Source organism: Heterodontus francisci, chromosome 5, assembly GCF_036365525.1.
Source record: "Heterodontus francisci isolate sHetFra1 chromosome 5, sHetFra1.hap1, whole genome shotgun sequence".
Taxonomy (NCBI): domain Eukaryota; kingdom Metazoa; phylum Chordata; class Chondrichthyes; order Heterodontiformes; family Heterodontidae; genus Heterodontus; species Heterodontus francisci.
This window is the reverse complement of record NC_090375.1, coordinates 63820868-63846024: the sequence shown is the minus strand read 5'-3', so window position 1 is coordinate 63846024 and position 25157 is coordinate 63820868. Positions and strand designations below refer to the sequence as shown.

Here is a 25157-nt window from a genome sequence, read left to right as displayed (position 1 = left end):
ATGTGCTGGAAATACATAGCAGGTCTGGCAGTAACTATGGAGGGAGAGACAGAGTTAACATTTCAGGTCTGTGACCTTTCATCATTTCAGTATGGAAATGAGATAGACATCCTGAAAAATGCCCCACTGAGTTTAGCAGTGGCCCAGGTGCAAATGCAAATTGAGCATGGGTTTTCCCACTGCTAAATTTGGCACTGTTGCACCCATTTTATGCCCATTGATTTAGGCCCCAGAATATTTACATAGAAACATCGTATTTCACTGCATGAATGTCAGTTCCTATTTCTGACATATAAGTAAGAAAATCTTCATCATAAAGTCAACTCATATTTGCTTAAAATGGTCTCTTACTAGTTGTTGCTTGTTAAGCTATGAAGATTGAGGAGAACCTGAAAAATGTCTGCTTTGTACAGACGATTCATGAGTAACCTTGCAGGTATGTGATAGCTGCAGTGCTATTTCCTGAGACAGTTGTGTGGTATGTCAAATATTTTTGTAACTGAACTCGAAATGATTACAGGTGTTTGTAAAATCCCAAAAGTACAGCCTAACTTGGAAAATCAATGGGCAGTATTTTGGAAAAGTTACATTTTAGATCGTTTTCATTTCTTCATAGAATCTACTTCTGATGTTTGTGTGCACTTACGGGTATGTGTAAATTTTCAGAATATTTTAGATGAAGTTTCTAAGTTTTGTAAAGGGCCATTCATAGGAGCAAAACCTTGTTTATCAACTAGAGATGTCAGCATGTTAGTAGCAGTTCATGAGCATTGAGAACGGCTGTCAGTGTGTGAAGTCATGCACACAATGGGGCTAATTTTGACTGTGTGTGATAGTATAAAAGAGATGATAACAAATCAGCTGCTCATTTTACAGTTCTCTGAATTTTGTTTCCATTAACTTCAGTTGATTGATTAGTGTGATTGATGTCACCTTGAAAAGAGCCTAAGACAAAAAAGAAATTGAGGCCAGTAGTCACTTTGACTAATACATGCAATGCATGACCAGCTTGTTGTACGAGGCTGCACAAACCTGGTTAAGTATAGCCTCATGAAGCATTGCACGTCTGAAAACAGGAGGTGGAATAAAAGTAACGATCAGCAAACTGCAATGGAATGATATGTGAAGAATTGCAGCAGGGGAATTGCACACAGATACTAATGATCTGAATACTTGTAGGTACGTTTAAAAAACAATTCTAATTTCAAGTCTGCAGCACAATGTGAACTATTTCTGCTTTTGCAAGTATAATTGGCATCAAGGTTCTATTAACATCATAGTTTCATACGTTAATAAGACGTCTGCCTGCTTCTGATGATCACCTTTAGGAAAGATCTTGAGCAAAATGGCAGTGGGCAGGATTGGAGCAGCAACATGATGGTGAGTGCTGCAGTTTGACTTTTGGAATGGGTGGAACATGTTAAAAACAGCCTTACTGAGATTATTTTCCTGGAGCAGAGAAGGCTAAAATCAAATTTAATAGAGGAGTTTTAAATCATGAAGTGTTTTGATTGCGTAAATAGGACAAAACTCTTTCTTCTTGTTGTAGTATCAGTGATGAGGGGTTATCAATTTAAAATTATCACTAAGAGAGTGAGGAAAAAGTTTAGGAGAAGATTTTTATGCATATGGGCACAGACTGTGTTGCCACAGGGAGCAGTTAATGTAGGGACCATTGTATATTTTAAGGTAAATTAGATATATATTACAAGCAGGGGACTGATACAGGGCTGTGGGGAGACAACAGGGCAATGCCATTAATTTTGGATTTCTCCAGCAAAGAACCATCATAAATAATGGGCTGCAAACTTCAATGGCTCTATGGTTCCTTTTCTAAATTCAGCTGCAGTTCTTTAAGTGTTGCTGCATTGCTGGAAATTTTATCTACTCCAGCCCAGGCTCTTTGTGCACTCCTATCATCTGCAAGATGCCTATTTAAGTTAGCAGGATGGATTTCTATCAAATTGCAATCCATTGACTATGCTGTCAGTGTCATGAGTCAGGTCAAACCCTACCTTTGTCATTCTTTCAACGTTCATATGCAAAGAAAAAAATCTGGCTATCTTTATTTCTCCACAAATGTTTTCTGTGCTTTTCTTTGTCTGCCGTAATGTTTCATCGATACATAAGAGTGAAGGAGGGAGCAGAGCTCGCAGGTAGAAAATCCTTACGTGCTTTGTGAATGGCCACTTTTTCTGTAGACTATAAAAAAATTCTAGAAGTTGTCATCATTGATGCATACTGCAAGCTTTAATTATCCACCATGTTAAGTCTCATCAGATCACAATTAGGTCCAAAAAGCTGCATAACTCAAGGCTCAGGATTTTCACAATGGCATTTTCTGATGAAAAATAGAGGCATTTCTACCAATGGAAATACGACTCTCTCAATAAATTAAATAATTTTCCTGTTTTTTTTAACTTTTTATTTTCTTATTATGCATACAGTGTCCTGGGCTTTATTAATAGGGGCTTCCAGTACAAGAGCAAGGAAGTTATGCTGAAGTTGTATAAAATACTAGGTCGGCCTCAGCTGGAGCATTGCATCCAGTTCTGGGTGCCACACTTTAGGAAGGATGTGAAGGCAAAAGAAGCAAAAGTGACATGAGGAAAAACTTTTTCACGCAGCAAGTGATTAAGGTCTGAAATGCACTGCCTGAGAGTGTGATGGAGGCAGGTTCAATTGAAGCATTCAAAAGGGGTGATAACTTCTAGAATTTTTTTATAGTCTGCAGAAAAAGTGGCCATTCACAAAGCATGTAAGGATTTTCTACCTGTGAGCTCTGCTCCCTCCTCCACTCTTATGTATCGATGAAACTTTACTGTAGACAAAAAAAACACAGAAAACGTTTGTGGAGAAATGAAAATAGCCAGATTTTTTTTCTTTGTATATGAATGTTAAAGGGGAATTAGACTGTTATATGAAAAGGAAGAATGTGCAGGGTTATGGAGAGAAGGTGGAGGAGTGGCATTAGGTAAATTGCTCGTTCGGAGAGCCGGTGCGGCCACGATGCGCCGAATGGCCTCCTTCTGCGCTGTAACAAATTCTGTGATTCTGTGATTATGTTGTAACCCTCTGAATGCTAACCTTCTTACCTCAGTGGGAATCCAAGACGACAACTAAAAAGATCTTTAAGGAAATTTTTTTGGAGTGCTTTCATGAACTCTCTGTCTTTATTCATTGACTGAATGGAAAGAAAAGACAACATTTTACCAGCCCATGGCGGCAGGCAAGGAGGCAGGTTGGGGGGGTGGAGGGGGTTCTGGTAAAATGCAGCAGGCCTGCGTCGGGCTGGCCCCCCGACATTGTATCGCCGACGACCAATTTTATGAGATGTGGGCAGCAGGACAGATCAGTGGCAGACACAGAGGTGGCGGGCTGGTAATTAAGATTGTCAGGTACAGTCCCACCTTTTTTCTAATTTTACAAATGGCAAATGATGCACAGAGGCTCAGAGCCTCACCCCCTCAAAGGTGATGATATCTGAGCAGCGGTTGAGTTGTGGAAGGAACTGGAAACCATGGGTTGAAGCTGTTTGCAGGCTGTGTCTTGAAGAAGCGACGCTATCAATTTTGGAGGCACTGCAGAGAGTGGCGCAAAGTGAAGTGCTGTTAATGGAAAGGGTCTCCCAGGTTCACAGCAGCCACTGGAGGCAGGACAAGGTCCTTCAGAGGCTCACCACAGTGGAGGCTTCATTTGGCTATAGGATCAATGCTTTCAGAGTTTGACTCCACCAGTTAGGAGGAAAGGGCCTCAGAGATGTGAATGCAGCTACATTGAGTGTCTGTGCAGCAGCCAGGGGAAATCCACCGATTGAGGAAGCCATTGGACGTGGACAAGGAGGGCACAAGAGGGCAGGCTCATGGTCGCAGAAGGCACTATTCCAGCTCAAAGGGTGTACCATCAGAGGATCAACTTCATCGAGATGTCCGAGCACCAATGTCTACGAAGACTGCGTTTCCTCAGGGGAGCGGTGGCGGAGCTTGTGGTATGTGACTGTATGTGTGCTGGTCGAGGATGCACCAGAATGAAATGACACAGTGTCCTGAGGTGGTGGAGCATCCTCTGAGCTTTCCAGTGTAACAGAACACCTCGTCTCTTCCTCATCTGATGCTGTAACTGCTGGAGACATGATTTAACTGAAACAGCTGCTCCTTCAATCAACCCCTGGTGCCTTCCCATGATCAGGATCTTCCAATGGTGGTAAAGGCCCACACAGAGGGCACAGCTCACACATGGTCGAGGGAATGATGGATGCAAACTTCACTTTACCCACTCCCCATTGCTTCCACACCTGCCTCGCCCTCAGTGATAGGCTGCCCTGCTGTGACCCATCCAATAACCATAGTCTCCTCCTCTATCAGTGTCACCACGGCGATGAAAGACACTCCACCTCCCGTGCATTGACGCTCCCTGGAATTACGAGCGTGCTTCTCCTGCAATCACAGGCATACGCAGTATCACTCCTGTCTCGTGGCACATCTGTGCTGGTCACTCTGAGGCACTGTAAATGTGCAGCACCGCAATGCTGGGATGGCATGGTAATGCAGCAATTCAGCCATCTAAACACAGCATTCACCCATCACTGACCATGGGGGTTTGGGTGCATGTGAACTGGGTGCCTCAATGTGGACATTAGTGCCCAGTGTTTCCCCATGCATGAGTCTACCACCTGGCCTCACATTTCAGGGGCACCTTGTAATTCATGCTGAGCTTCCGGTTTGCAATTCTAAACACCACTCACCTTTCCAGACTCCACACAGCATTAAATGTCTTCTTGCACTGGATCCAAGTTTTTGCAACCTCCCCTCGGCTGCTCACTATCTCTGTCACCTCCGGTCATGTCTTCTTTGTTAGGCTTGCTGGCCTCCTCATCCCATCTACTGGAAACAGGACATCTGTTCTTTGCCTTGCTTCCTGCAGAAGCAGCTCCAGGGAGGCATCACTTCCTCATGCTAAAGCCATTCCTCTGCTGCCTCCTTTGATATAAACCCCCTCCTATGTAACCTGTGTCTGTAGCCTGTCTAAATGCTGCATGCATGCCTTTAAAATGGCACCTTACAATGAGCTGCCAGTACTATGACCCAACCGCTATCCTTAATTGGTTGGCACCCCCACCTTCTGACTCTTAATTGGTTCTTCCTTGTAAAATCGTTGAGGTGGTGCAGCCACACGCCCATGCGTGCTGCTGACCCGAATATTCCCCCTCACCACACCTCCCCCGCAACCCCCCTCCCCCACCCCCCGCTCCAGTATTGGATCAACCACCCAATCTGTAAAATGCAGGCCAAATCACAGGGTAATTCAAGAGTAATTTTCCAATAAACCACCCAGTGCACACAACGCTTCACAGTGCCATGGGGTCTTAAAATATGCTGGCTGAATTATTGCTCAATCTAGATATATATCCAACGATTGATATTCCATTTGTTTTGTTCAAATAACCCACAGATCCATTCACTGACATGCCATTTCAGCTATCCATTAATATTTCATTTTAACACTGTAGAAAAGATCACAGTGACACAAACTGTACAACCTATCAATATTCATGTGCCAAAGAAAAGTGGATCATTAAAAAATGTCTTGAGTGGTGCTTTTGGCATGATTGAATTGTACCAATTGTGTAAGTAGTGTATATTGACATGAGAACTTTGAATATATTGTTCACTCTCAAGACCACTTTTTTGTGATTGTTGTTGAATTTGGCTACTTACCATTTATAAACTTATATTGCAACTTCATTGATTTGCCTTGATATGTGTCTCGTATTCCCCCTTTTGTAACTGCAACAGCACTGTATCATCAGCATACTTTAAGATGTTCAGCAATTTTCCTTAGAGGGTAAAGCCAACCTTTGTGCTATGCATCCAGACAATATGTTGAAAATAAGATGGCGAAAAATAAATGGGAATATTAGATGGAGAAAGTTCTCTCTTTGGGGATGGAGCAGTGATTGGTGGAGCTCTGCAGGAGTTGACTCTGAGCTCCCACTGTGTACATTTTGTATAATTCATGTGAAGAACAGTAGTTCTTTGAATATTATGAAATTTTCTGATGACATCAGAATATATGGCCAGATGACGAGTGTAAGAAAGATCAATAGCAATCAAAGGGATCTGCATGAATTTAATAGATGAACGGAAGAATGACTGATGGATTTTTATTATGGATAAATGTAAGTTAATGCACACTGAACAGGAAACCTGAAGCAAATGCGCAATGAATGGAAATAGATGGAACAGGAAAAGAATTTTGCACTGATTACGGACCATTCAGTGAAAGTACTGAAAAGTGAAGCTGTTGTTAACATGGCTAACCAAGCCATCATGCATCTCAAAAACATTTGATTATAAGTTGAAACAATTTTTATACAACCTTGCACAGGTCACAAGTGAAGTCACATTTGCAATTTTTTAAATCTTAGTTTCAAAAGAATATTGATGCCTTGGAAACAGTTCAAAGAATAGTGATGAGGGCTCAGTTGGGAAGAGATACTGATGGAACTCAACTGATTCTTATTGAAGAAAAGATTGAGCTAGTCCATGAAAAGGTATGAATAACATTAATATCAGCAAGTATTCAACTGGACTGTGATTGCAGAATCAAGTAACTGAATATATGGTTGACAAACTTCAAACTACAATAAAGATCAGAAATATTTTGCTCCACATATAGAAGTAAATATTTACAACGAAGGATTTGTTTTGAGCAAAGAAATGCTACCTATGGAATACAACATTCAGAGTTTAATGATGAGGACTTTTATGTTGGATTGATATCTTGAAATTAGCTTATATTAGGGCCAGGGGAAATGTTACGTTTCTCAGAGGCTTCACTTTGATATAGTTCACAATGCGGCAAATTATGTAAGGAATGGAAGCAACAAACTTAAAGGGTCATAAGGCCTTTCTTGTTCTATATTTTCCTGCTAATTTTATTTTGCAACCGGCACTTAGTTTATTTAAGATGTACAAGAGCTAGGTCACTAATGCATTGTAGTTGGAGCTGAAAATCTGAGTGGAATGAGCAAGGGGAAGCGTTCATTAGGGCATACATTTCCAGGTTATGTTCACTAGAGTTGGCAGAATGAAAGGGAACTCATTCCATTTATATGACTTGGATTGATGCATACGTACTACTGCACTTGTTAGTGTCAGCATGCTTGGAAATCTGGTGAAGGTTGTAGTTTTCTATGGGTTCCAGGGGCCATCCCTAGTAAAAAAAAGAACTAAGGGACCCAAAGTTTTTTTCTACCTCTGAATTCTTTGGGAGTTACAGGCCATGTTCTAGGACTGAGCCACAGGTGGCTTTCTATGCCTACTTGCTTTATTACATTTTTGTTGCTTTAAGTGATTTCTGGACCCTGCATCTCTGGATAGGTACAAAGAATTATTGAAAAGACTAATGAAATGTTGAACTTTATCACAAGAAAACTGGAATACAATAGGGTGGAGGTTATGTTATAGTTCTACAGGGCTCTAGTTAACTCCCACTTAGCATGCTGTGTTCAATTCTGGGCACCACACCTCAGGAATGATATACTGGCCTCGGAGGGAGTGCAGCGCAGATTCACCAGAATGGCACTGAGGCTAAAAGGATTAAATTATGAGGGCAGCTATCATAGATTAGGTTGTATTCCCTTAAATATAGAAAATTAAAGGGTGATATAATTGAAAAATTTAAGATGATCAAAGGATGGTGTAGATAGTGATAGTATTTCATCTAGTGGGGAAGTGCAGAACAAGGGAGCATAAACTTAAAATTAGAGCTGGGCTGTTCAGGCTTGATATCAGAAAGCACTTCTTTACATAAAGGGTAGTGAAAATCTGTCTCTCTTTCTCCCCCAAAAAGCGGTTGAGAATATGTCAACTGCAAAGTTCAAAACTGAGATTAATTGTTTTTTTTTTCAGGCAAGGTATTAAGGGTTACAGAACTAAAATGGAGAGATGAAGTTAAGTACAGTTCAGCCATGACCTAATTGAATGATAGTGCAGGTTCAAGGGGCTTGTCACGCTCACGGAGGGAACAGAGAGGAAATATGAAATGAACTGGAGGAATTATGAAATAAAAGTAAACTGTTGGACTAAGCTACAAGAAAATGGACACTTTGCTACCCGGCAACATGGAGGGAGAGGTCAGGTGTTCCCTCCTGTACTGCCAATCAACATGCTTCTTTTTTGAAGATGGTACCATTGTTAATGTCTGAAATTGCCTTGAGTAGGGACATTGATATGTAAAACAGCCCATTCCATGCTAAGAACTCCTATCATCAAAAATTGGGCTCACAAAGGCTTTTGCAGACAGACTGACTCTGAAACCAAGGCCAAGATAATAGGTGTGAGATAACACCTATTATCAAAATGGACTATATTCAGACGCTATTATGTAACAATGGTCCCCACATCCTGGAACATTGTATGAACACCCCAGGGAGAGCATCTTGAGTCACCAAACTGAAACCCAGCCTGATAAGGGTTTTTCTTAAAAAAGAGATTTCTCAGAGAGAGTGAGTCAGAAAGCAATTCCAGCTAGAGAAGCTGTGAGATCAATCCCACGAAGCAAGGGGCCCTGCCAGCATTATCTTTAAACTACTGAGGCAGAGAGATTGCAAGGTGACCTTGAAAACTCCCCATCTGCAAAATTCAACCAGGACTTCCACCATTTACTTCGGACTGAGTTTTAACTAAAGGAGTCTGTGACATTTCATCAATTCCAAGATAAGGAACATTCAGGCCTGTAAAGTTGTTAAAAAGTTCTCCTAGAAAACCAAGAAGGTTTCAAAGTGAACTTTCTTTACAACAATCGGACGAATTTTTTTTTTAGAGATACAGCACTGAAACAGGCCCTTCGGCCCACCGATTCTGTGCCGACCAAGAACCACCCATTTATACTAACCCTACAGTAATCCCAGATGCAGAAATCAACAAGCGCATGGGAAAGGCTTCCACTGCTATGTCCAGACTGGCCAAGAGAGTGTGGGAAAATGGCGCACTGACACGGAACACAAAAGTCCGAGTGTATCAGGCCTGTGTCCTCAGTACCTTGCTCTATGGCAGCGAGGCCTGGACAACGTATGTCAGCCAAGAGCGACGTCTCAATTCATTCCATCTTCGCTGCCTCCGGAGAATACTTGGCATCAGGTGGCAGGACCGTATCTCCAACACAGAAGTCCTCGAGGCGGCCAACATCCCCAGCTTGTACACACTACTGAGTCAGCGGCGCTTGAGATGGCTTGGCCATGTGAGCCGCATGGAAGATGGCAGGATCCCCAAAGACACATTGTACAGCGAGCTCGCCACTGGTATCAGACCCACCGGCCGTCCACGTCTCCGCTATAAAGACGTCTGCAAACGCGACATGAAATCCTGTGACATTGATCACAAGTCGTGGGAGTCAGTTGCCAGCGTTTGCCAGAGCTGGCGGGCAGCCATAAAGACGGGGCTAAAATGTGGCGAGTCGAAGAGACTTAGTAGTTGGCAGGAAAAAAGACAGAGGCGCAAGGGGAGAGCCAACTGTGTAACAGCCCCGACAAACAAATTTTTCTGCAGCACCTGTGGAAGAGTCTGTCACTCTAGAATTGGCCTTTATAGCCACTCCAGGCGCTGCTTCACAAACCACTGACCACCTCCAGGCGCTTATCCATTGTCTCTCGAGATAAGGAGGCCCAAAAGAACAGTAATCCCATATTCCCTACCTACACTAGGGGCAATTTACATTGGTCAATTTACCTATCACCTGCAAGTCTTTGACAATGGGAGGAAACCGGAGCACCCGGGGAAAACCCACACAGTCACAGGGAAAACATGCTATCCTCTACTCTCTATCTTGTGTGTGCATGTGTGTTAATGCGTGAGTGGCTGAGGTTGTGAACATTTTCGGGTATTGTTGTAATAAATAGTTATCTTTATTTTTAAACCTATGAGAAAACCTGTTGTTTGCCTGTTCATTTCTCTGTTAAACACTCAGGGAGTAAAACACTATTTTTAAAACACTATCTGCGGTCAGTTGGGACGTGAAAAGTGGAAGCCACCCACACCACTTCCCACCTGTCTGTAACAGGCTGAATGGCCTTCTCCTGTCCCTATGTTCCCTGTTATGGCTGTTGTGTTGAGTGGGGCAGATTGTAGGTTCACCAACCTGCAGCTTGCCCCATTTTCCAGGCAGTGCTTGTTTATGGTAACAGATATGATCCTGACTGTTACTCAAGCTGACACAGGGATATTGTGGAGGAAGGACCAGCAGTAGTAGGAAATTTATTCCCTCATTATTTCAATGTAGCTTTTGTCAGTGAAGCTACAATCAATAAACTTAAAATATTTTGGGGCTAAATTGGATAGCCCTCGAAAATGAGCATGAGGATTGCAATATGTGAGTAACAAATGCCTATTTGATATAATACAGACAGAACACCATCATTAACCATGCTGTTCATTGGCTGCACACCTCGGAAGGGGCCCAAAATCATAACTTCCTACAGCTACTTGAAGCCAGCCTGCACCTCTTAAAGGTAAGGTGCATTGTGGCTGGAGCAGGTGCTGGCAGTTGTGCTGGAAGTGAATCTGATGTGGAAAACAGGGAAGAATGACAACATGGGACAGAGTGGGGTCCAAGGTTTTTGAATGCTGATGGGATAGCCTACAGAAGAGCCCTCATGGGTATGCAGAATGAAATGCATTGGCAGGCCTGCGTGAAAGCCTGTGGTGTATGACAAGGAGCATGGAGTTCAGCACTAACTTGGCACAGGGCTTTACACAGAGTTTGAAGCACATCCTTTCCAGCATGTAGCTGATCGCCAACTCCATTACCATGCATGCAAACAATACTATAATGCTACGTCTGATTGCCGATGTCTCAGCTTCCATTGCAGCACAAGCAAAAAGCCACCCAACATCTGGGTGCTGAAGTGGAAGCTCAGACAGAAGTTATATCAGGTCAACCTGCTTCCATGGAAGCTTGGACTGCTCTCATATAAGCTGAACTTGCTGCCAAGCAAGCTTGGACTACTACCGTTATGACTGTGGATACGAGTGTTCAAAATTTCTTGGTATGTCACAGCATTCCAACAATCTGTCCTCATTACTAGGATTGCTAAGGCATCACTCCAGGGCAGTGACTGTGGCTCCATGGACCAGGAGACTGCTGTCCTTGCTTAGGATGACAGCTATCGTTCTCCCACTCCTGCCACTCCACCAGTGCCTTTGCTGTTGCCTATCAGCCAGCCAGCCCAGACTGCAGCTGCCCATGCTGAGATGGTGTAGTCCGAAGCTGGGTATTCTAGGGCCAGAGTTGCTCGATGTTGTCCTGCGAGGCCATCTGCAGCCTTCCATCAGCCATGCTGCAGTCACTAGGGTTGCACTGCATCAGGGCATTAGGACAGGCAAAGGCTCATGGAAGGCAGGCACTAAGGGAATGCACAAGGGTGATTGGTTAACATTTGTATGCAACCGAGCATGATTAGATTTATGAATTTGATTTGGAATGTTATTTTGTGGTAGCTTTTATTATAGCATTGTGGTCAAGTGGATTCTGTGATAGTCAGAGGGAAGGTAAGGTGTAGGACTGTTGGTAAATGAGGAATTGGGGTCATGTTTATTGGTATCGCAGTCGGGTGAGTCGATCATGGATAGCCTGGTCAGAAAGGGCCTGCGTTAGTCGCCTCCTCCCTTCCTTCTCCTTAGCTGGTTACCCTATAGCTGGTGGCAAGGGCTGTGCCTCATGATGGCGAGGCTGTGCAGCACCTTGGCACTTGTAGCACTGACAAACCGGATGCTAAGGAGCCAAATTTCATTCCCCTATTCACCCTCTCTTCAATTGAGCAGCTAAGATCTTTTTAATGGATTACTTAGTTAGGTTTCTTCTGATTGTAGTAAATGAAAAAGCTTACCCAAAGCAAATAATTAAATGATGAGCACACTTTTTATTCATTTGTAATATTTGTAACAAAACTGGCATTTTCTCTTTGTCCATCCTCCCAATATTAAAAATGGTTCAAATCAATGAACTTGTAGCTTAACATAACCTACACTCTTAATGTAGATATGATTGGCACATAAGCGGACACAGATAGAAGTGTCATTTTTAAGAAATATGAATTAATTTGATCCTGAGACCACATACCCACGCCATTACTAAGGTCACCTACTCCCATCTCTTTAACATTGCCCGATTCTGCCCCTGTGTCAGCTCATCTGCTGTTGAAACTCTCGCCCAAGTCTTTGTTATCTCCGGACTTGACTATTTCAATGCACTCCTGGCCAGCCTCCAATCTTCCACCCTCCATAAACGTGAGACCATCCAAATCTCTGCTGCCCCTATCCTAACCTACAACCAATTCACCCATCACCCCTGTGCTTGCTGACCTACATTGGCTCAAGGTTGGGCAAGGCCTCGATTTTCAAATTCTCATCCTTGTATTCAAATGCCTCCCTGACCTCACCCCTCCCTATCTCTGTAACTTCCTGCAACCCCACAACCATCCGAGTTCTCTGTGCTCCTCCAATTCTGGCTTCTTGTGCATCTCTGACTTTAATTGTTTCAACACTGGTGGCCATCTTTCAGCTGCCTAGGCCCTAAACTCTGGAATTCCCACTGCACCTCTCTGCCTCTCTTTCCTCCTTGAAGACACTCCTTGGAGCCTACCTCTTTGACCAAGCTTTTGGTCATCTGCCCTAATATCTTCTTACACAGCTCTGTGTCAAAGTTTGTTCGATAACACTGCTGTGAAGCACCTTGGGATGTTTTACTATATAAAAGGTGCTATATAAATATAAGTTGCTGTTGCTTTTAAAATAAAAAAGTCACACAGGAAATGCATAAACAGTGGCTGCCTTGCCAACTGTAAATTGATTCATTTGCATGTGTGAGCTACCAGTGGAAGGCAGTTTGTATTGGTCAGCGAGAGTTCGATCTGGTCGGTGCTACCAGCAGGAGTCATGTCAGGGGTGCGAGCTTATTTTTGATTAATAAAGTGGCCATTACCTGTTTCTTTTTATTTGTGCCTGAGTGTTGTGCATTCCTGTGACAAATAGGACAGGCAAACTTTTCCCATTAGTCTGAGAAACAAGAAGGTAACACCTTTTATCAACTTGATAATAATGAGTTGTTTACGTCAAACTCTGGACCCCTATAAAAGGTCAGATAGAGTTCCACCAAAGATCAATGAATGTGCATAAAATATCTATATTGATGCAGAATAGAATTGTGACATTTTCCTCACTTTCCCACTTTGTCTCTATTTTTGAATCCTCTTTTATATTTAGAGTACCAATATCTTCAAAAGTCATCAGCTGTAGTTGGGATTGAGGGATATGATGAGAAGATAGGCCGCCTCAGTTAATCTATGGAAACAAAATATGCTTGTTGAGCCTTAAGGCCTATTTCCATTTCTAAGATCTCTTATGTTGGTCCCTAAGGGCTGGATATTGTCCTGGAGGCAGGGCTTCAGGCACCTGGCCGTAAAGGTGGGGGGAACCCACCTTTAAAGACTTTAAAGGGATGGGAATTCTGCCTCCAAGAGCTGACGGCCAGTCATTGCCTGCGGGGCTGGTGTGGGGGGCCCTCCACTACGCTCCCTTTAAAGGGACGGGAACCCTGCCTCCTAAAACTTTGTCTCAAAAAGACCGGAGGATTGATCCGGGGGTGGGGGGTGGCATGAAAAGGCAGAGGTAGGAATCCCTCTGCCTTGTCAGCCCGGCGCCGGGAGTCCTGTCTTATGTGTGCCACAAGCCACAAACACCATCAGACTTTCAGAAGCTAGAAAAAGAACATATTTATCAGCATTTCTTTAAAATTATAATTATAACCAATCCTTTCAAAATCTATGCATAATATGTTTTTAATTGAGGCTTTATAAAATTGATATTTATCCTGGCATTTGTTCAAAGTAACTACAAGAACCGTTTTCCTCATACTAAAATGCTGCTGTTTTCAATTAAAACGGTTACTACTGCTTCTCAAAAACATTAGCAAACAATTTGTAGCAATTTGACTGCTTAGAGATTGCACAATGTGTCTGTATTGCTGTGTCTACTGAATCACTCAGTGCAAAAGGTAAAGGATTTGTACATGATTACTGAACAATCACTGAAACTAGGCTGGTCAAGGATGGGGCTGGGGAAGGGTGGCTTGATTATATGTCAGAACTATCCACTTCAATCATGAATACTTGATTGCATAACCACTTTTTGAACAAGATATGAAAATTTGGCCTCGGATCTTCAAAGTAAGATTGCTGTATTGGGAAAAGTTAAGAGGAAAGCAACAAAGTTGAGTTCAGAACTTTAACTTTTAAGGAGAAGCTGACAGAACTGAACCGGTTTCAATTGAACATAAGAAGATACAGAAGAAACTTACATGAGTTCCTTAGAACAAAGCGAGACAGATAATGTCAGCTTATCCCGCCCCCTAGGAAAATCGCTTAACGATGGGCCCTCCGGCCCCCCCTGCTGCCCGTCGTGATTCTATGAGCGCCCCCTCCCTCGTCTCTGATCCCACCTCAAGGGGGTCCATAAAATCCAGCCCATGAGCCTGAACCATAGTATCATCTGTATTCATGTCAAGTCTGTACAATAATTTATAGTCTATATTTTCAAAACTTACATGCAGGATACTGATATGCCCCTGATTTTCTTTACAGGTGCAATTGCAAGGGGGGGGGGGGGGGGGTGGTGGTGGGGAATCGAAATCCCTGAGTCAGTGGACCTCTATTACTGGCCAGAAGACCAATTCATTGTTCGTTAAGTCCCTGGCTGTTGCCATGTGGGGTTCTACTATGTTGAGGGACAGCTCCATCTGTGGGAGTGTGCCCACACTTCATAAATGAAGGTGGTACATCTCCCCAGGTGAAACCCCCCCTTTCGCTGAGGAAACTCAGTGCTGTCAAAGGTAACAATTTACAAGCACTTTTTAAATTGGAAATTTCTGCAGTAGTTGTTCCATGTTTCCGATCTATGTTTTTAAATATGTCATGGATGTCCCTTTTCAACTACATTATGAGAAGGTTTCAATGAATCACTGCTTAATGTTTTCTCTTCTTCCTCTTTTCAGCATGTTTCCATCATTACCTATAAATGAAGGGGATGAGTGAGGAGGCTGTCTCAAAAGAGCTTGCGAGATTGAATGGCTATATAACTGAGAGGATCCAGGATCTCACTAAGAAGCCAAAAGTGCAATAAGTCGTGGAGACGTATATTTTAGCTTTCACAATAAAATTTGTTCAGCTTTAACCGCAAACTTGTATTCTCAGAGTGTGTTTTCTGGACAAGTGGAGAATTCAAATTCTGCTAGATTTGATCTATCATTCCCATACCACACTGAATAAACACCATGATACAGTACACTGCTGTACACTGAATGAACACTGTGATACAGTACACTGCTGTACACTGAATGAACACCATGATACAGTACACTGCTGTACACTGAATGAACACTGTGATACAGTACACTGCTGTACACTGAATGAACACTGTGATACAGTACACTGCTGTACACTGAATGAACACCATGATACAGTACACTGCTGTACGCTGAATGAACACTGTGATACAGTACACTGCTGTACACTGAATGAACACTGTGATACAGTACACTGCTGTACACTGAATGAACACTGTGATACAGTACACTGCTGTACACTGAATGAACACTGTGATACAGTACACTGCTGTACACTGAATGAACACCATGATACAGTACACTGCTGTACACTGAATGAACACCATGATACAGTACACTGCTGTACACTGAATGAACACCATGATACAGTACACTGCTGTACACTGAATGAACACTGTGATACATTACACTGCTGTACACTGAATGAACACTGTGATACAGTACACTGCTGTACACTGAATGAACACCATGATACAGTACACTGCTGTACACTGAATGAACACTGTGATACATTACACTGCTGTACACTGAATGAACACTGTGATACATTACACTGCTGTACACTGAATGAACACTGTGATACAGTACACTGCTGTACACTGAATGAACACTGTGATACAGTACACTGCTGTACACTGAATGAACACTGTGATACAGTACACTGCTGTACACTGAATGAACATAATGGATAACAGTATTAACATGATGCGTTATATCACCAGTTCAAATGGTTTCAACTGGGATATTCAACTGGCCTCGCTGCTGGGGCCAGTCCAACTGGTAAATACCACTTCAACAGGTTAAAATCACAATCTCAATTGGTACATGCCAGCAGTTCAACTGGTGGTGGATTTCATTTCCCAGTTGACAACTGGTGCGAGCTGGTATCAGTTCAACTGGAAACACAAGCTGGGTAAGTAGATTATTTGATTAGCACTACATGTGATGTATGATAAGTAGGTTATTAAATACAAGTTAACACCAGTATGAAGTGGTTTCAGCTTTGCATTGATGCTAATATTGTGTAGTACAAATCTGAGTTGAGGTCCGAAACAACTCTGAAGCTTCGGCCCAACGCCAGAACAGCTGTGAGTTAAGGTCCGGGCTGCATTTCCATTATAACTGCAACACTGGTGCAGTTGCAGTGTCAATGCATCCTAAAGAGTGTGACCACAGAACCAAAGGCTACAAGTACAACATTAACCAGTCCCAATTTAAGCGAGAGATTATCTCCCCCCCACCCCCAAACCCCCAACCCCACAACAGAGAATTGAATATATGGCATAGACTTTAAAGAGCTAAATAAACATTTGGTTTCAGACAAGACTAAAGATTTTAAGGATGAAACCAGATTGATGATTAAGTAATCAATGCAGCATAATGATTCCTATGTGGCTGGGAAGCATTGCCTATCAAATGTGATGCATCAGAGCCAAATAATGCAGCACTGTATTTTAGATTGCTATTTTTGAGTGTCACTTATTTTCCTTAGGGAGCAATGGAGAAGCAGAATTTAAAATACCATAAGGCAGCAATAGTGGACAGATGCTTCACAGAAATCTAAACTGATCACAGCACTAGAGAACATAAGTACATAATTGGCAAAGCTAAAATGAGACTAGAGAATGAAAGAAATGTTTTTCCCCCTCAGAGGCTATAATTGAGGAGGACATTTGGAATAGACTCTCATCACAAACTACCTAATGCCATTTTGCTTAGCTCCTTTGAAACGAAAGTGGTGAATGTGTGATTCATGATAGATCTGAAGCTGATAAAGGTGAATGTAAACATACATGATCAATTACTGTGTGAAACGTTAAGGTTCTGAGTCCCTCAGAGTGAGAGAGAAGTTTCAGACAATTTTTCATTCTAGAAGTTTTAGCAATAGAGACAGAGAGAGTGATGCTCTCTTCTTGAAGTTCATTTGCAGTCTCTTCCCTAACTGCTCTGTGTCAGGCACAACTCAAAAAACCCCAATTTGGCCAGCAGGTTAGACATGTGACTTGCTCCTCTTGTGGAGCAGCCCCGCCTGCGAGATTTGTGGATTCTTTCATGCTTACCAGACACTCTCAGTGGTTGGGGGGGTGGGGGTGGGGGTGGGGGTGGGGATGTGTGGAATGCTGGCTCCATGACTCTCAGTGTCTCTTGATCATCACTATTAACAAAACCCATCTGGCTCATTGAATCAGGGAGTACTCCCATTGTCTTCTTCAAGCAACTGTCTATTAGAATGCAAATGTGCAGCCATGTTTTCAGCTACTGTTGTGGTCTTTTTGAACAAGTTCTTTCAAGTCCAGTAAGAGTTCAAAAATAATGTTCCATATGGCAAAATTGATATGTCTCATTTTGGCAGGTTGTTTTCCATCACACCTTCACATCCAGCGGAATGAAATTTAATATTAGGAGAGCATTTCATTCTAAAAATAGAAAGAAGAAAATGTACAGGAAAACACACATGCATTTCTCTCATTCATTCGCATTCATTCAGAAATCCTAAAATTGTTACAGCCTGTTCTTTCCTTTGTGGTAGTGCTGCGTTAAACTGCCCCCTTTCCCTTGAGGTGGGTCTGAGATAGTGATGTGTTGCCTAGAGGGGTTTAAAGTTTCTTCACTAGCAGCATGCAATGTTGGGAATGGGCATCCCAATAAACATGTGATTTTTGGGGAGGTTTGCAGTTTGCACAATTCCATGACTGCCAAGGGTGCTTTTGTTCCTGTTGAGGTCTCCAGGGGAAGGGCTAGATTTAGTTAACCCTGGTTTGGAGTTCTGCTCATGAGAGTTGGCAGTGGGTGGATCCACTCTGATCTCTTTTTCAGTGCCCTGATGAGTCATGCAAGAGATTTTCACCTTAGGGTATTGTTGGTTCACTTTTCTCCTGATTGGGACAGGGTGGGGGGGTGGGGTTCTTTGCTAATCTTCCCTTTGTCCTCTGGGACATTCCTGCTTGCAGGTATTTGTCCAGATTCTACTGCACTTCCCTGAGGCACTTTGGCTAGGTGAGTCATCACCCTCACAGTTTCTTTGCCCTTTTGAGGACTCTCTTTGTCCCTGCAGGTTTCTGTAAATGCTGCTAGCAACTCTGGTGGGGTGCTTCTGGTGTCTGCATTTACATAGGAGGATGTGGGGTTTAATTTTTCAAACACTTCAGGATTGGCTGACGAGACAGTAGGGGGTTTCCATTTGGGAATCCTCTCGGATCTCCTTTAACCTGCCTTTTTTGTCCCTGTTTCCCCTTTCTCTCTCTAACTTGTTGCCAGCCTTGTGCTTGTCTGTCCCCTTTTGTTCTCGGCAGTGGTCCCTTACAATTCACAAGCCCTCTGCTGGAGGGTCTTCCAAATGCTGGTACAGGACTTAGGGGTGCAGATTTTACTGTAGGTTGGGGTTTCCCCTCAACCTGGCACATGTGGCGACTCCTACAGTACTCCACCACATCTTTGTGGAGTTTTGGCCAGTCAAACTGCTGTCTTAGGCAGGCTTTGGTTTTTCGTATACCGACATGTACACCCACTGTAATCTCATGGGCCATTCTTAATATTTCTCTCTGGTACCTCTGCGGCACCACTAACTGGTGAACCACTGCCCACACTTTGTCCTCAGTCCTGTGAGGAGAACTCCACTTCTTTATCAGTGCCTCATTCTTTAAATAGTAGCAATCAGGGACTCCCTCTGCTTCATTTTCAGACTGGGCAGCCTGTGCTAACTCTCTCAATACTGGGTCAGTTCGCTGAGCCTCAGCTAGGGCAGATTCATTTAATTCATTTCCAAAGAAAGCCTCAGACAGACAGACCTCACAGCCATCTGCCTGCAGTGCCAATTCAGTCTCCTCTGGGGGAGCTGGTTTGATCATGGCCTGATTCACTACACATGCAGGGGAACTGCAGGGGATCGTCTCCTGCCACTGCCCTGTCTCTCTGACCTCCTGTGGTCTCTCTTTCACTACTGGGGAAGCTACCACCTTTGTCCCCGCGAGTCATCACCTAGGAGCAGGTCAACCCCATCCACAGGCAAACGAGGGACAATCCCTATGGTCACCGGTCCCGAAACTAGGTCGCACTCCAACTGCACCCGGTGTAAAGGTACAGGCATACGCTGCCCTCCAATACCATTCACCATCATTCTGGCATTTACTGCACTCTCTGGGGGAAAGGTCAGGCCTTTTCCCAGTAAAAGGGATCTAGTAGCCCCTGTGTTCCTGAGCATTACTATGAACTTGCTTGCCCCATTCAAGGGGTATGGGGTTACTCTTCCTTCAGACACCAAATCCTGATAACCTTCAGGAATCCTATTAAATTTTGCTGCACCTACAGCAGTATGTTTTCTGCACCATACTACTGCTGCAGTTAAAGCCACAGCTTGTTCAGCTGTGCTTTCCTTTAGGGTCCTTTCTCCTTCACTGAGCAGATGTGCCCTAATTAACCCTACAGGCTTTCCCTGTAGTTTCCAGCAGTCAGCTCTTAGATGACCTGCCTTATTACAGTGGAAGCACACAGGTCACAGGGTCTCACTCCTTCTTACAGCGCCTTCTTTTTTGGCTGGAGGAGGGCCCCCTGTGTGTCCAAATTTTCTTTCTCTTCCAGGACTGCTTGGGTTCCCACCACCTTTCCACCCTTTGCTCTTTTCGGATTTGTGTGGGTGACGAGGAAAGGTTTTCCCCTGGAGAACCGACTTGTATATTAGAGCAAACTCCTCAGACAGAACTGCGGCTTGCCTCGCTCAATGCACTTTTTGTTCCTCCACATGAGTCTTAAGGAGAATGGGAGAGAGTTTTTGAACTCCTCTAGCAAAATGACCTCTCTGAGGTTTTCATAGCTGGGCTGCATTTTAAGAGCCCTCAACCACTGGTCAAAAGCCAGCTGCTTACTTCTTTCAAACTCCAAGTAAGTTTGATCAGCTTGCTTCCTGAGGGTTCGAAATTTCTGGCAGTAGCCTTCCGGTACTAACTCATGTGCCCCGAGAATAGCATTTTTTTTCAATTCATAATTTGATGAACTCTCATCTGGCAACAGGAAATAAACCTCAGGGCTTTTCCTGTTAGCTTACTTTGCACCAGAAGAGTCCAGCTCTCAGCTGGCCATTTTAACTGCTTTGCAAGTTTTTCAAAAGATACAAAAAATGCTTCCAGGGAGTACACCCATTGTCTTCTTCATGCAACTGTCTTTTAGAATGCGAATGTGCAGCCATATTTTCAGCCACTGTTGTGGTCTTTTTAAACAAATTATTTCGAGTCCAGTAACAGTTCAAAAATTATGTTCTATATGATGGAATTAATATGTCTCTTTTTGGCAGGTGTGGTTTTCGTCACAATAGCATTACATAGAATTTTACAGCACCGAAACAGACCATTTGGCCCAATTAGTTCAACCCAATGTTTATGCTCCACCTGAACCTCCTCCCATCTCTATTCATCTAACAAGTTGGTTCCTGCAGATTGGAAGGTAGAAAATGTCACCCCACTATTTAAGAAGGGAGGGAGAGAGAAAACAGGGAATTACAGACCTGTTAGCCTTACACCACTCGTCGGAAAAATGCTAGAATCTGTTCTAAAGGATGTGATAAATGGACAATTGGAAAATAATGATCTGACTGGGCATAGTCAACATGGATTTATGATTGGGAAATCATGGTTGATGAACCTGTTGGAGTTTTTTGAGGATGTTACTAACAGAATTGATAAAGGGGAGGGGGTGGATGTGGTATACTTGGATTTTCAGAAGGCTTTTGATAAAGTCCCCCACAGGAGGTTGGTTAGCAAAATTAAAGCACATAGGATAGGAGGTAATATACTGGCATGGATTAAGGATTGGTTAACAGGCAGAAAGCAGAGAGTAGGAATAAATGGGTCTTCTCGCATTGGCAGGCTGTGACTAGAGGGGTACCGCAGGGATCAGTGTTTGGGCCCCAGCTGTTCACAATATATATCAATGATTTGGATGTGGAGACCAAATGTAATATTTCCAAGTTCGCGGATGACACAAAACTAGGTCAGAATGTGTGTTATGAGGAAGATGCAAAGTGGCTTCAAGGGGATTTGGACAGACTTAGTGAGTGGGCAAGAATGCGGAAGATGGAATATAATGTGGAAAAATGTGAGGTCATCCACTTTGGTAGGAGGAATAGATGTGCAGAGTATTTCTTAAGTGGTAAGAGATTAGAATGTGTACAAACGGACTTAGATGTCCTTGTCAATAAGTCACTGAAAGCTAACATGCAGGTGCAGCAAGCAATTAGAAGGCTAATAGTATGTTAGCCTTTATTGCAAGAGTATTTGAGTAAAAGAGTAGTGAAGTCTTGCTTCAATTGTTTACAACCTTGGTTAGACCGCACCTGGAGTACTGTGTGCAGTTTTGGTCCCTTTACCTTAGGAAGGACATTATTGCCATAGAGGGAGTGCAACAAAGGTTCATCAGACTTGTTCCTGGGATGGAGGGACTGTCCTCTGAAAAGAGATTGGGAAAACTGGGCCTGTATTCTCTAGAGTTTCGAAGAATGAGAGGTAATCTCATTGGAACCTCCAAAATACTTAAATGGATAGACAGGGTAGATGCAGCTAAGATGGTTCCCCTGGTTGGGGAGTCTAGAACCAGGGGACACAATTTCAAAATAAGGGGGAAGCCACTTAGGACAGAGATGAGAAGAAATTTCTTTACTCAGAGGGTTGTGAATCTTTGGAATTCTCTACCACAGAGGGCTGTGGAAGCTCAGTCATTGAATATGTTTAAGGCAGAGATGGACAGATTTCTAAATACCAATGACATGAAGGGATATGAGGATAGTGTGGGAAAAAGGCATTGAAGTGGATGATCAGCCATGATCTAACTGAATGGCGCAGCAGGCTCGATGGGCTGAATACTTCTGCTCCCATGTTCCTAAGTCAGACAGCAATAGATTTCTAGCTATAAAAGATATCAAGGGATATGGCGATAGTGTGAGAAAATGGGGTTGAGGTAGATGATCAGCCATGATCTAGTTGAATGGCAGATCAGGCTCAAGGGGTGAATGGCCTAATACTGCTCCTATTTCTCCTGTTCCTATCTAACCCTATAATCATATCCTTTTATTCCTTCCTTCTTCAAGTACTTATCTAGTTTTCCTTAAATGCAGCTATACTATTTGCCTCAATCACTCCATGTGCTCACGAGTTACACATTCCAACTACTCTCTGGAGAAAGAATTTTTTCCTGAAACCCTATTGGATTTATTAGTGCTTGTCTTATGTTGATAGCCCCTAGTTTTGGTCTCTCCAATTATTGTGCATGGACTGTCAGACAGCTTAGTTCCAAAGAACTTTTTTCGTTCTTAGACATGAGGTTTTGAGGCTTTCCAGTCAACTAGCTGCTCTCATGAGAGAGGTTTAGCTGTATGGTATATATTTTTTTATTCATTCCTGGGATGTGGGCATCACTGGCTAGGCCAGCATTTATTGCCCATCCCCAATTGCCCTTGAGAAGGTGGTGGTGAGCTGCCTTCTTGAACTGCAGAAGTCCATGTGAGGTAGGTACACCCACAGTGCTGTTAGGAAGGAAGTTCCAGGATTTTGACCCAGCGACAGTGAAGGAATGGTGATATAGTTCCAAGTCAGGATGGTGTGTGACTTGGAGGGGAACTCGCAGGTGGTGGTGTTCCTGTGCATCTGCTGCCCTTATCCTTCTAGTTGGTAGAGGTCGTGGGTTTGTAAGGTGCTGTTGAAGGAGCCTTGGTGCTTTGCTGCAATGCATCTTGTAGATGGTACACACTGCTGCCACTGTGCATCTGTGGTGATGGGTGTGAATGTTCATGGATGGGACGCCAATCAAGTGGACTGCTTTACATAAGAGCATAAAAAATTGCCTTGACTTGGATGGTTTTATTTATTTATTTAGAGATACAGCACTGAAACAGGCCCTTCGGCCCACCAAGTCTGTGCTGACCAACAACCACCCATGTATACTAACCCTACAGTAATCCCATATTCCCTACCATCTATAATAAAAGCAAAATACTGCGGATGCTGGAAATCTGAAATAAAAACAAGAAATGACCCAAAATGTTAACTCTGCTTCTCTTTTCACAGATGCTGCCAGACCTGCTGAGTGGTTCCAGCATTTCTTGTTTTCATTCCCTACCATCTACCTATACTAGGGGCAATGTACAATGGCCAATTTACCTATCAACCTGCATGTTTTTGGCTGTAGGAGGAAACTGGAGCACTGGGCGGAAACCCACACGGTCACAGGGAGAACTTGCAAACTCCGCACAGGCAGTACCTAGAATCGAACCTAGGTCCCTGGAGCTGTGAGGCTGCGATGCTAACCACTGTGCCACTGAGTTTCTTGAGTGCTGTTGGAGCTGCACCCATCCATGCAAGTGGCGAGTATTCCATCACACTCCTGACTTGTGCCTTGTAGATGGTGGACAGGCTTTGAGGAGTCAGGAGGTGAGTTACTCACCACAGGATTCCGAGCCTCTGACCTGCTTTGTAGCCATGGTATTTATATGGCTCCTCCAGTTTTAGTATACTGGGAGGAGCAACATTTCATTTGTTTTATCCAAAAGAAATAGAAGATTAAATTGGCTATCCTTCCCCAAAAAGGCTGTGAGGATCTGTTCATTGCCTTGCAGGCAGGATGTTGAATTGGTGCTGCCTGCTGCTTAACATGATCAGCCAGCACTACCCATTCTGTCATTGGCTGCACACATCAGCAGGTGGCCCAATGTCATGAGTAGCTGTGCTAACTGAAGATAGCCTGCACCTCTTTTGTAAAGCAAAGTGGTTTCATGCATTGGTCCTCACTGAAGTTGAGATCAGAGAATTGTTCCCCAACGAACCTTGGTGGATATTTTTTTTTATTTCCAAAATATACTTTATTCATAAAAATCTGTAAAAAATACATTACGAAACAGTTTTAAACAGCACCAAGTCAAAAAATACAAACAGTGCAAAGGTGATCAGTTTCCTTCAATGCAATCATGAGTTGCCTCACAACCCTTCCATTTCATTTGTCATGCCAGATGCATTTTTACATTTTACAGCACACAAAATTTTCCCGCTACAGTTGAGGGGTTTTCAATGGATCCAGCCCCTCAGTTCAGCTTGGTGAGGTCTTTACACTGCGGTCTTTCCCCATTGAGCCTTTGCTGCGGCTGCCCCAAGCTTTAGTGCGTCCCTCAGCACGTAGTCCTGGACCTTGGAAAGTGCCAGTCTGCAACATTCGGTGGTGGACAACTCTTTGCGCTGGAAGACCAGCAAGTTTTGGGCAGACCAAAGGGCGTCTTTCACCGAATTGATAGTCCTCCAGCAGCAGTTGATGTTTATCTCGGTGTGCGTCCCTGGGAACAGCCCGTGGAGCACAGACTCCTGTGTTACCGAGCTGCTTGGGATGAACCTCGACAAAAACCACTGCATCTCTTTCCACACCTGCGTTGCAAAGACACATTCCAGAAGGAGGTGGGCAACTGTCTCTTCCCCACCACAGCGGTGGATATGACCTTTTGCTGAAAGCCCTGGTCTCTCTCCTCCTCCTTCTCCCTCTTCAAGTAGTTTGTCCTGCTCTGTGTTCCCTCTCAAGTTTCATTCAATTCCCTGAGGAAGCCCCAACAGGTCACCCATGTCTTTCAGCACAATATTTTAAATAACAAAAAAGTAATTCAAGACCAGCCCTTCCCATAGGGTGTTCGAACTTTAGTCAAATATAGGAAAACTCCAAAAACACATACAATTTGCAACCAGCTGCCACAAGAAATAATCCAGTAACTAACAAGTACTTCGTAATCCCTTTAA

General features: G+C 43.4%; 1 long non-coding RNA gene across 1 annotated transcript; it reads left to right on the top strand.

Annotated features, from left to right (window-relative positions):
- The first annotated feature begins 235 nt into the window (after positions 1–235).
- LOC137369548 (uncharacterized) lies at positions 236–15227 on the top strand. The gene is made up of 2 exons (XR_010974964.1): positions 236–436; positions 15049–15227. It is a non-coding gene; the product is annotated as an uncharacterized lncRNA (long non-coding RNA).
- Positions 15228–25157: the final 9930 nt, after the last annotated feature.